Here is a 10,000-nt window from a genome sequence, read left to right as displayed (position 1 = left end):
TATACCCCAGCTTACTATCGGGTTTGGACAACTGACCAAACTATAATGATGATGCTGGTGCTGATGACGATCGCTCTACACGCCACGACTCCGGATGTGGGTAGCACCGGCACCAGTAGCCCCATCGTCCTGACGCTCCTGCTTGATTAATAGCTTCACCTGGTGCTCTACTACTTCTGTTGCTACTGCAACGTCAGCACCGCTGCTCCTGCTACTGGATCGCTGCTAGTGTTGGCTTTAATGTGTGATAATTATTACACTAAGCTTTACATAGGCAGAAGGAGGGGAGAGGAAGGAGCGGATAAAAAAAACTGCCGGAAGGAAAGGGAATCACACCGCCGGGCACTAAATCCGGACAAATTTTTCAACCAACCTGATCCTCGAACCACACCAAGGCTCAGGATGGTGACCACGGCGCGCGGCGCGGCGGCCAACCAGTAACCCCCTTCGCACGGAAAACACGAGGATTAGAGTCCGGCATCATAATTTATCTCGTCCAAACGGGCGTCGTCCTTCCCAACGCGAACCCGTCCCAACGCCAACGAGGAATCCGAGCACCAAACTACAGCGTACCGCTTCCCCTTCCCCACCGCACGTCCTCTCAATCCACCTGTGCCCTCTGTGTGCTATATTCGACACCCTTTCGCTCGCTCGCAGGAAGTGCCTCCTCTTTCACGGCTCGCAGGGAAAAAGACAAGGAAGAAAAAAAACGGATCCGGATTTTACTCCGCTTGCTACACAGGGTTTTTGTCTGGCCATTTACATTCGGACAATAATGGGTTGTCTGGTGCTCCGTGCGCCACCGTGCGCCTAATGGAGAGCCTCTGCTCTGCTCTGCTCCTGCTGTCCTTCCCCCCGCTGAACCCCAAAAAAGGAACCCCTGACACACCGAAATTGGGCGACACAGCTGCGGACGAAATGGCACAGAAAATGGGTCCACGGTCCCGGAAGCTTCCGGAAAATTATGATAGCCAGCACCCCCCCGCCCCACTTCCGCCTCTCGAGTGAGGCCCCCTCACTGCTGATAAGGAGCAGCGGGCGGTCGGCAAGTGGAACAGAGGGAAACAATCACTCAGACGCTTGAGACGCCGAGGTGTCAAGCCGAGGCAGAACGGTGGTGGTGGTGGTGGTGGCGAGCGAATCACCGACCGGCCACACTGTGTCCTTTTCAAGCTCAACCTCAGTCCTCTGTCCTCTGTCTTTTTCTTTCTTTCTGCTCTCCGCCCTCAAAAGCCACAGCACCAGCACCAGGAAGTGGACACGCTCGGAGAAGAAAGAAAAGGAAAGAGCACGAGATTGACTAATTAGCTGGTGTTAAGAAACCGACAGAAGTGAACAGTGAGAATAAATTAATTATATCCTCCCCCCGCCCAGTCGGTCTCCCTATTCCCCCCCAACAGATCGGTGTTCTGTGTGCGGAAGTGAGCGAGACACGACCGGTTCGCGGTGGGGCTGCTACTGCGAATGACGCCATGAAATGAGCCATTCCTCGGAGAATCCGGATGCTGGTACGGCAGCTGCTGCTGCTGCTACGATACGGCGGTGGTCAGTCCCACGAAAGAGAGGAAGAAAATTGTTTAACCAACGCTTGAAGACGATGCTCGGTCTGGCTGCGCTAGCTAGCTGGCTGCGGCCACATTCCGCCTCCGGAAGATTTCTCGCCACTCGCCACTTTGCATCGCACATCGGACGAACACGACGCTCTTGGATGATGGTGATGATGATGATGAAAGAAGGCGAAGGCGGTTGGGGACGCGGTTTTTGGTTATTCGTCGAACCGAAAGCCAAGAAACTCAATCCGGCCGGAGCCGGCGGCCGGTTGGTGTCTTGTGGTTGCCGCGAGGTGCGACTCAAGCTCGCGCTTTATAATGAAGCCTGAGTTCGGACGGAAAAACGGACGGATTTATTGACACACGCGCCGGTATAATGCCTTCAAATGAACAGTGGCCACCAACGGGGCCACGGTTCGCTGGTTCGGTTCGGTAATTACTGGCCGACCCCGGGAACACTTCCGGACAAGCTCACTTCTCTGGCCAGCCATCAACAGATACTTAGTACCGCTTTAAGCTTTAGCAGCTGATGGTGTACCTAAAAAACACGCGTTTTTAAATACAATGTTTCTGGATTACAAATCAAAAGTTGTACCTTACATTTAACACACACCCCGGGGAGGGGGAGGTGCGGATCGGGTTGTTTTGACCTCCGGTGAGCTCTCGCAGAACTGTGAAAGTAATGCCCCACTTGGCGCTGAGTAGCGCTACCGATTGCTCAGGGACCATATTATGTCGAACATGTCGAAAGCCCTCTTCAGTGCAACAGAGTTGCGGTGCAAAGTTGGGTGTTCCGGACAAAACATAGGGAAACGATCGACGCAATGGTAAAGCTGGCAAAAAAACAGCATCTCTTACCCCTGGATGCTGACTGACACCAACGATGCCCAAGTTTATCCACACTTTTTCCACATACCTTCCGTTTCTACGGTTTAATGTGGCAAACGAGTGGTAGAAGGGGGGGGTTCTGATCCGTGTAGAACCCTTCTCGCGTGCAGGTGGCGCACGCCTGGTAGAGAACATTTCAAACTTTGTCTTATTTACGGTTATTTGTTCCGATATGGGCACACCAGCGGTAGTAACACGGTACACACGGTACAGCAGTCTTCCCGCAGCCGGTGTACCCCACCCGCCCCAAAAAACCAAAGGAATATAAAAAGGGAAACACCACAAGAAAAACCGCCAGCTGTATTTTAATGCGAACAGTTTTTGTTTTTCGAATTTTCATGATGAAGAGGAAGAGGATCAGAGAAGGCTGCGCGGATCGATAGTTTGTTTGTATTTTAACACATTTTTTTTCTTCAAATATTGTTGTTGCAGTCTGTGTTTTGCCTCACGTTTTCATTGGTTCCGAGATCTCCATTTTCTGCTGGTTTTCTGTCGCGGTGTTCGCGCGGTGAAAGATGGGCGCAACTGCATACAGAGGCATCGCATCGCGGTGACCCAACAATGTTTGCTGCACCATGTCCGCGTTTGGGGACGCTTGTGCGGGATGCTGATGAGGCGGTGGTCGTGGTGGTAGTAGCATCGCCCGGTCAGGGATAAGCAACAGTATCATGTTCGCAGGGGAAAAGTGAATTAATTATTTTTCAAATTTACGTTGCGCTACGTGAGCGTGAGGCATCCGGGATCCCCAGGATACCAGCAGCAACACCAACAGCAGCAGCAACAGCAGCAACTCTGGTAGCACAAGGCAGATAATGTTAATTCAACGAACACAGCTGCAGCGCGGGCGCGCACTCAGCATCAGGAGCAGATTTTGTGCCGTAAGGCATAAAGCATGTCCCTTGTGGTTGGGCTCTGCTGCCCCATGTCTGCGGCCATCTAGAAGAAGTGTGTGAAGAGCGCATCATGGCCACAGCAGCGCGCTGCTGTATACATCTTTCTGCCCATATGCCACCGTCCGAGCGATGGAAGCCACAGGCTGTCTGGTTGAAACTATCCACAACACAAAAAATACAAATTATGTCAGAAGACCCCTCCCGGCAACGCGGATATGCACGTCATTGGATCCAAAAGGACAAACACACTTAAATGATTTTTTTTAACTTTCACTCTGTGGAGACGTCAACAATTTAGCTAAATCAATCAAATGGGTGAATAGATCGGAAAAAACACACAGCGAACGCTATATCCATGCCATTACCATCTTTAAGAATTTATTGGAATTGTTAATTTCATTCATGAACAAGAGTGAGTTCTGATAATTAACAATACACTTCAAACATCGAACAACCGCACTATGCCCTTGAGTCACAAAACACAACGCTTGTACCAAGGGGAATTATGGTAATGTCTCGAGCAGTCGAAGGCAACATAAATCTTTATAAATCTTATACAACAACCCACCCCCCAATACGGCACGTTAATGAAGTCTAAAACATCGCAGCTTCAAAAGACACTCATTATCTGGCAAAACTAGACATTATTTCACCCGTGGCACATAATTAAGGTCGAGCGGCATCGAACTTCATGATCAGAGGACGGCCACCCCACATCTACTGTCCTCGCTGTAATGAAAATTAACGCCACGAATCAATTTAGCAGCACTCTCGTACTCGATATCTTCTTCCCCGAAACAACATTCGTCATTTAGCGGGCACAGTTTCGGAGCTTTAGTCCCGGCCCGGGGTTCGACTTTGCAGCCAACATGCACAACCCCTCAAACTCCTGAGCGCGCTGTCCGATTTTCCTCGTCGTTATTTGATTTGCAGCAGGCACGACACAACAGCCAAAAGCGCTTGCAGCTCGAGAGCATGCTCGAAAGAGCTGCGTTGCTGCACCATCACCGATGCGCAAATGTATGCAAATGATGTACCTCACCTGTGCTCCCTCCTCCACGCAGCACGGCTCGTTACCGGCTTGCTCGCCTCGCTTACCGCAGGAGTCGCACAAGGCAGCACACTGTGACTCATAAATAATGTTAAGTTTATCTCAATTAACGTTGTCATTTTGTGAAATCTGGCAGCCAGTAGCAGGCCAGCGGGAGGAGGCTACCTGGTAATGATGTGCCCGATCCGGAACAAGCTTAATTGACTGCCTTTCATTTTGTGCTTCGAAAAAAAAATAGCGTTCCCAAGGTTTCTTTCACATTCGATTGACTGTTCGTGTGGAACGTATTGGGTGTGCTATTGGGGGTTACAAGGTGATCCCTCCCGCAAATGTGGAAAATTCATGTTGAATCTCTTTAAAACCTTTGTGAGTCTCTTTTTAAAGCGATATAAAACCTATAAACTCATACTGAAATGCTAGAACAATGTGCTCTGAAATTCTCTTCCAATTTCCAGTCATGGGTAATTATTTTCCATTTTTTTAGTTCGATGAAAACGAAACTTTTCACTACCTCACTGGGCGATGGGTTGTGTTGTTGCTGACAGGTGTGCACCGTAAAGTTTGTTCAGAATTTACCAGCCAAAGCTGCAAAATAGCCGTTCAACACAAACACGATCAGCACGATCGGATACGGGAAATAGCGCGAGAAACGTTGTGGGGGAAACTTTCCAGAATCCAATAAAACTACCGAAAAACGGTGCACCACTAGCCACTGACGTCAACTGGGAGCGGGATCGAGACTAGCGCGAAAATCGATTATCCTTATCGATCGTCCGTCGAGTCGCTAGTGCGATGATTTGTGAAATCGTCCGTTTGTCCTGGAAGCGTACGAACCAAATTTGCCAAACGGTCAAAAAGCCGTCCACCAGTTCGACCTCAACGCCCAACCGCGTGCCCCCGATGGACGGTGATGGCCTACCGGATAGCCAAACATAATTGCACTAAGCCGAAGTGCGTGAAGTGAGTGTGTGCTGCACTACGAGTATGTACGAGGCTCCATCATGAGCAGCAGCAGCATCAGCATCAGCAGTATCATCATCATCGCGTGACGGCTCATTGAAGCGGGATGAGAGGCACACACGAGTTTGCGCGAAAAGCCTTTACTATGGTTTCGGTGGTAGCAGCGAAACATTGAGCAGAATAATCGCATCTTCCGCTTCGATCAACACACTGCCTCCTCCTGCTGCTGCGTTTACGAAGCACCGGTATGGCGATGAATGATGAAGGTGTGGGTTTTATCATCCGAAATAAATCCGAAAATAATTCCTACAAAGAAGTAACATATAATAAGCAGATGAGCGAGACATGGTGGCGTGCTGAAACTCTTCTCTATTGATTTTCATTTTCGGGGGGTCAATGGTATCATCAATCATCGACGAAGGGAGTTAAGCTGAAATGTGCAGGTAGAAAGTATGCATAAAGCAACAAACTGAAAAGAAGGAATGAAATCATCATTATTGTCCACAAAAGCGACAACCCCGGTGCCATGGATGTGCGTACATGATAAGACGAACCTGTCGCCCCGTACCGGTTTCCAAAAGTTCAAAGTTGAAGTCTATCCGACTACATTGGAGACCTTCCGGCGCAGCGACGTAGAGTAAACAGGTTGAGAGGGAAATCAATCCAACCAAATTATTGAACCATGATTCGTCTTCCATCGACCGTCGAGACCATGCTTGGTTATACAAACTACTGCTCTATGCCTTTCCTGCGTGTGTAAGGAGATGCAGGATATTCTTTTCAGATGATGCTACACAAGGATTGTGCTCTCGTTTCGACGAATCGCTTTCCACCGGGTCGGTTGTCTTGTATAGCTTCGATCCAAAAATTTTCCTTCACTCCGAACTCCCATCCATTTCATGTCTGCAGCTCAATTCGAAGTGAATTGTCCCATTTTTTGCCCTTCATTTCTTGTTCCTTGACAACCGTTTATAATTCGCTTACAGTGCTCGTTGGTTCCGACTGGTGGGCATCAAAAAGAGACATCATACAACCGGTCATTCTCCATACCATCGCGCCATAATGCGAAACCTGTGCACCTAGGGAGTTTTATCATTACAATTTTTCGATGAGAATAAGACTGCAAACCACGGCCAGTTAATATCCCCCCCTTGAAAGTTCTTCTCGTTTCCGCGCATTTCGAACACCAGCAGACCATTCGCGTTGCCTAAGTATATTAAAAGATATTTGATTTCCTAGATCCTAATACGAAAAACAATCATATTTACATAAAGTTAGATACAAAAATGTAATCAACAGATTGTGTGAGTTGAGCCATACAAACACTAAAGCTCTTCCATCCATTTTCCGGAACTTTCTCTGGGAAAACCATCCACCAGAGGCTGCTGCTGCTGCTGCCAACGCGATTGCGCCTCAAAGAGCGCGCTGCGGATGGTAAAGTAGTATCCACAAGGATACACAGGAGCTTTTTGCCATAACGCCAGGATTCGCCTCCTAAATAGTTCAAACGAAGCTTTCGGAGCTCCAACATTGAGAGCCGCGTTCTTCAAATAAATGTTCGTTCAAGCCAAAATTGTTGTTGTTCTTGATGTTGTTTCGATAGCAGTTTTATTGGTTTTTCCTTTTTTTCGATGAGAATAGCGCCTCCTGATGGTGCTAGGCTTCCGCTCCCACACAGGTTCACAATCCAATATACATATATCTTTCCAAAAACAGAATGGAGTCACCATAAAGGTGTTGTTATTAGCCGGAGAGCCCAATTGTTTTCCTTTTATAGACAGCTTCGGCCGCCACTGCGCCACTTCTTCTCGTTGTGAGTTAAAATCTTGTCTAAACCTATTCCTACGTGTTACAAATTTCAGGTACCGTTCGGATTCTCACGTTCAATGTCGTCGGGTAGGTAAGTGCAGGATGGACATCGTCATCGTCGTCAGAGCCGCCCCGCCACACAACTGAACAGCCCTTTCCTCCCTTGTTCCTTTACCAGGAATTGTGTCGTAGGTTTTTTTTAAGTCGTGTCCTTCCTTACACCTCTGCTGCTGTCGTTACTTATGGTTTGCGCGATGTTTTAACGGTTTATCAAGTTTCTGTGTGTGTAGTTTTTGATTGATTATATGATACTTTTTGCATGTATTGTTGCTTGTTGCTTTGTGGTTGTGGTTTTGGCTTTTAAATCTTGTCCCATTACCCAAACCGGCAATAATCATCGGTCGCACAATCCCTGCTCTATGTTTCCTATCACTCACTCAGTCGATATTAGATGATTGTTGATTCAATGGTTCAATCTGGTTCTGGCACAGTTGCTTTGCCGCGAACCCCCTCCAGTGTTCAACTTATCGCATCACTTTTAACCAGAAGTGTGTTTCGTATATTTGCTTTTGGAGCAGTATCAGTATCAGTATCAGTGTCCCACCGTCCCATCGTTCCCCGATCGTTTGATTGAGAATTGTCCAACACTTCATTACTCGAATGAAGCGTTCTGGTATGTGTAAAGAGTCTTCTTCCACTTGGCTCACTCAGGATTAGATTTAGAGTACGAATTTTCCTCACTTCGATTCAAACCCTGCACCGTACATAATTGTTTGTACTCTGTCTTGCTGTGATTTTGGTGTAAAATACGTCCTCGAATCCGACGTTTGTGTGTTAGTTTATGGATAATGGATAGCACCGTAAGATGAAATTGTACCATTAGATGTTAGTATGGTAAGTACGCATCTTCTCATCACTCGTTCAATCGCTCCCTTTTCGTCGATGTTTTACGAAAGGGTTCAATTCATTGCCCTGAACATTACAGTATGTCTTTTTTTCTCATCTGATTCCGGAACACAAATCAAAGCTAATCAAAACTGCTATCTTGTGGACAATCAATGGCTTCCCCTCCGTTTGTTGGTATTTGCTAGTTTGCACATTTGAACAACGAAGACAATTCGAATGTCTTTTCTGATTGGAGCAATTAGAAACAACAGTTTCGCGTAACTCGCTCGCAAATGATGCTCTGGAACGAATTATTCAAAGTTAACAGTTTGCGCTACTAATAATGAGTACAAACTGGGGGAAATGAATCCAGTGATTGAAAGAATGCTCGCTGAAATACATGTTTGCCATGCATGGACAAACAATCTTAGAAAACTGCTTGGAAAACAAACGGAAGGAGGCTTGAATTGACGCCCGGTTGGTGGAATAAATTTAGCTCTGATTTGTGAGGAATCTTCGGTTTCACTATGTGTATATAACGCGTTCGTGGTTGTCGTTAGCAATAAAATGCGCTCCTGTTGTATCTCTGCTGGCTCTTTGCCGGTTATCACTGCTCTAGCTGTATGGCATTGTTGTTCTTTAGCCAATGGTAGGATCCGAGTGGCACTTTCAGAAAATGATCGCCGTTAAAAAAAGCGAGACATTTTCACACAATAATTTTTGCTCTAATTTACTAGTGACGCTACAAAAATTAGGTTCACTTCAGGAAATGTTTGTTCAATCCACTAAAGAAATATATGAATGCAGTACAGAAACTAGAATTTATCCTTGATTTATAAAAAGAACTTTGTTTTGATTTTGTTAGTTGTTCTTTAAACTCCTACCACCTCGCAATGGAACTAACAACTCGAAACAGGAAATTATGTCAAAGCCAAAATTAAAACAGCTACGCATTAATTCTCGGTCCAGTACGCTGACCTCCTCTCTCGCAAACATGCCATATTTTGTTTTTTGAAACAAATCGAGTTTTAGAGCTTAGTTCCTTTTTATCTTGCCATCACTGTTTCATTTTAATTGTCGTCGTGTAAATTGCAGGTACGTTGAAGTAATTGTTATTTTGCCTATTTGTTTTTTTTTTTTTCATTTTTCATTCCATGTCATTCAATGCTTTTGTTATTGGATTTTTCGTATGCCAAACACCCGAGATATCTTTCTTCTTCTTACTTCTACTATCAAAATTATTCGACGGATAATACCACACGTTTTACACCCTCCACGCATTACCCCTGCACTGATCCATCAGGTACAGGGAGAAAATGCAAAACCCTCTTTTGAGATCATTTGTGGAAATTCATTTGGTAAAAGGTAAATTTCTCCAACCGAAGATTCCATTTTTCAACACTCAGTTGCAACTTGAAAGGTAGTCGGGCCGTTGAAACTGGCCTGAGTGATAGAACACTCCAACTGTCCCCTCAATGATGGTAAATCGTTACCCTGATGTTTGATTTTAAAGAAGAGAAATTTACCTTTCCGACCAATATAATATCATCGGACCATTGCTTCTCCGCAGCAAACCCATCGTTCTTTCCACAAGAGAGAAAATGGAATGGGGCTTTTATTACAATACTACAGCGTGGATCGAAGGAAATAAAATATATGTGCACCACCATCTAAAGATGATGATGGTTCTGCGGAGTTTGCATGCTGCGTGGTGCAAAGGATTGGTCAACGCCGATCTTACCAGCAGAAAGACAGGGAGTGCCACTCCACGCTGTAGAGAATTGTTTTGTTGAGTTTTTGTTCCGGTAGAATACTACCAATTGCCACTGTGTGTTTCGCCAACAGCTGTTTCACGCGCCTTTCTGCTGCTATGCTTGGCAATCTGTGCGCGCGCTCCATGTTTATCAATTTGTCTAATTTTTGCTTTAAAAATACCTCCACTGTTCTCCACATTCATACGCTTT

The 10,000-nt window shown here is 46.2% G+C and overlaps 2 protein-coding genes across 2 annotated transcripts in view; both read right to left on the bottom strand.

Moving 5' to 3' along the window:
* The window catches only part of LOC125952825 (protein expanded), a 157,497-nt gene that overhangs the window by 64,310 nt on the left and 83,187 nt on the right, over positions 1-10,000 (bottom strand). The gene's annotated exons all lie outside the window — the stretch shown is intronic.
* The window catches only part of LOC125952846 (ATP-dependent RNA helicase me31b), a 10,507-nt gene continuing 7,422 nt past the window's right edge, over positions 6,916-10,000 (bottom strand). The window contains exon 6 of the mRNA XM_049682581.1: positions 6,916-10,000. This exon is cut by the window's right edge and continues 3,319 nt beyond it. The gene's annotated coding sequence lies outside the window, so the exon portion shown is untranslated.

The sequence above is a fragment of the Anopheles darlingi genome, chromosome 2 (assembly GCF_943734745.1).
Source record: "Anopheles darlingi chromosome 2, idAnoDarlMG_H_01, whole genome shotgun sequence".
NCBI classification, from domain to species: Eukaryota; Metazoa; Arthropoda; class Insecta; order Diptera; family Culicidae; genus Anopheles; species Anopheles darlingi.
Note: the sequence above shows the minus strand (reverse complement) of the source record. Positions and strands in the feature narration are given on the sequence as shown.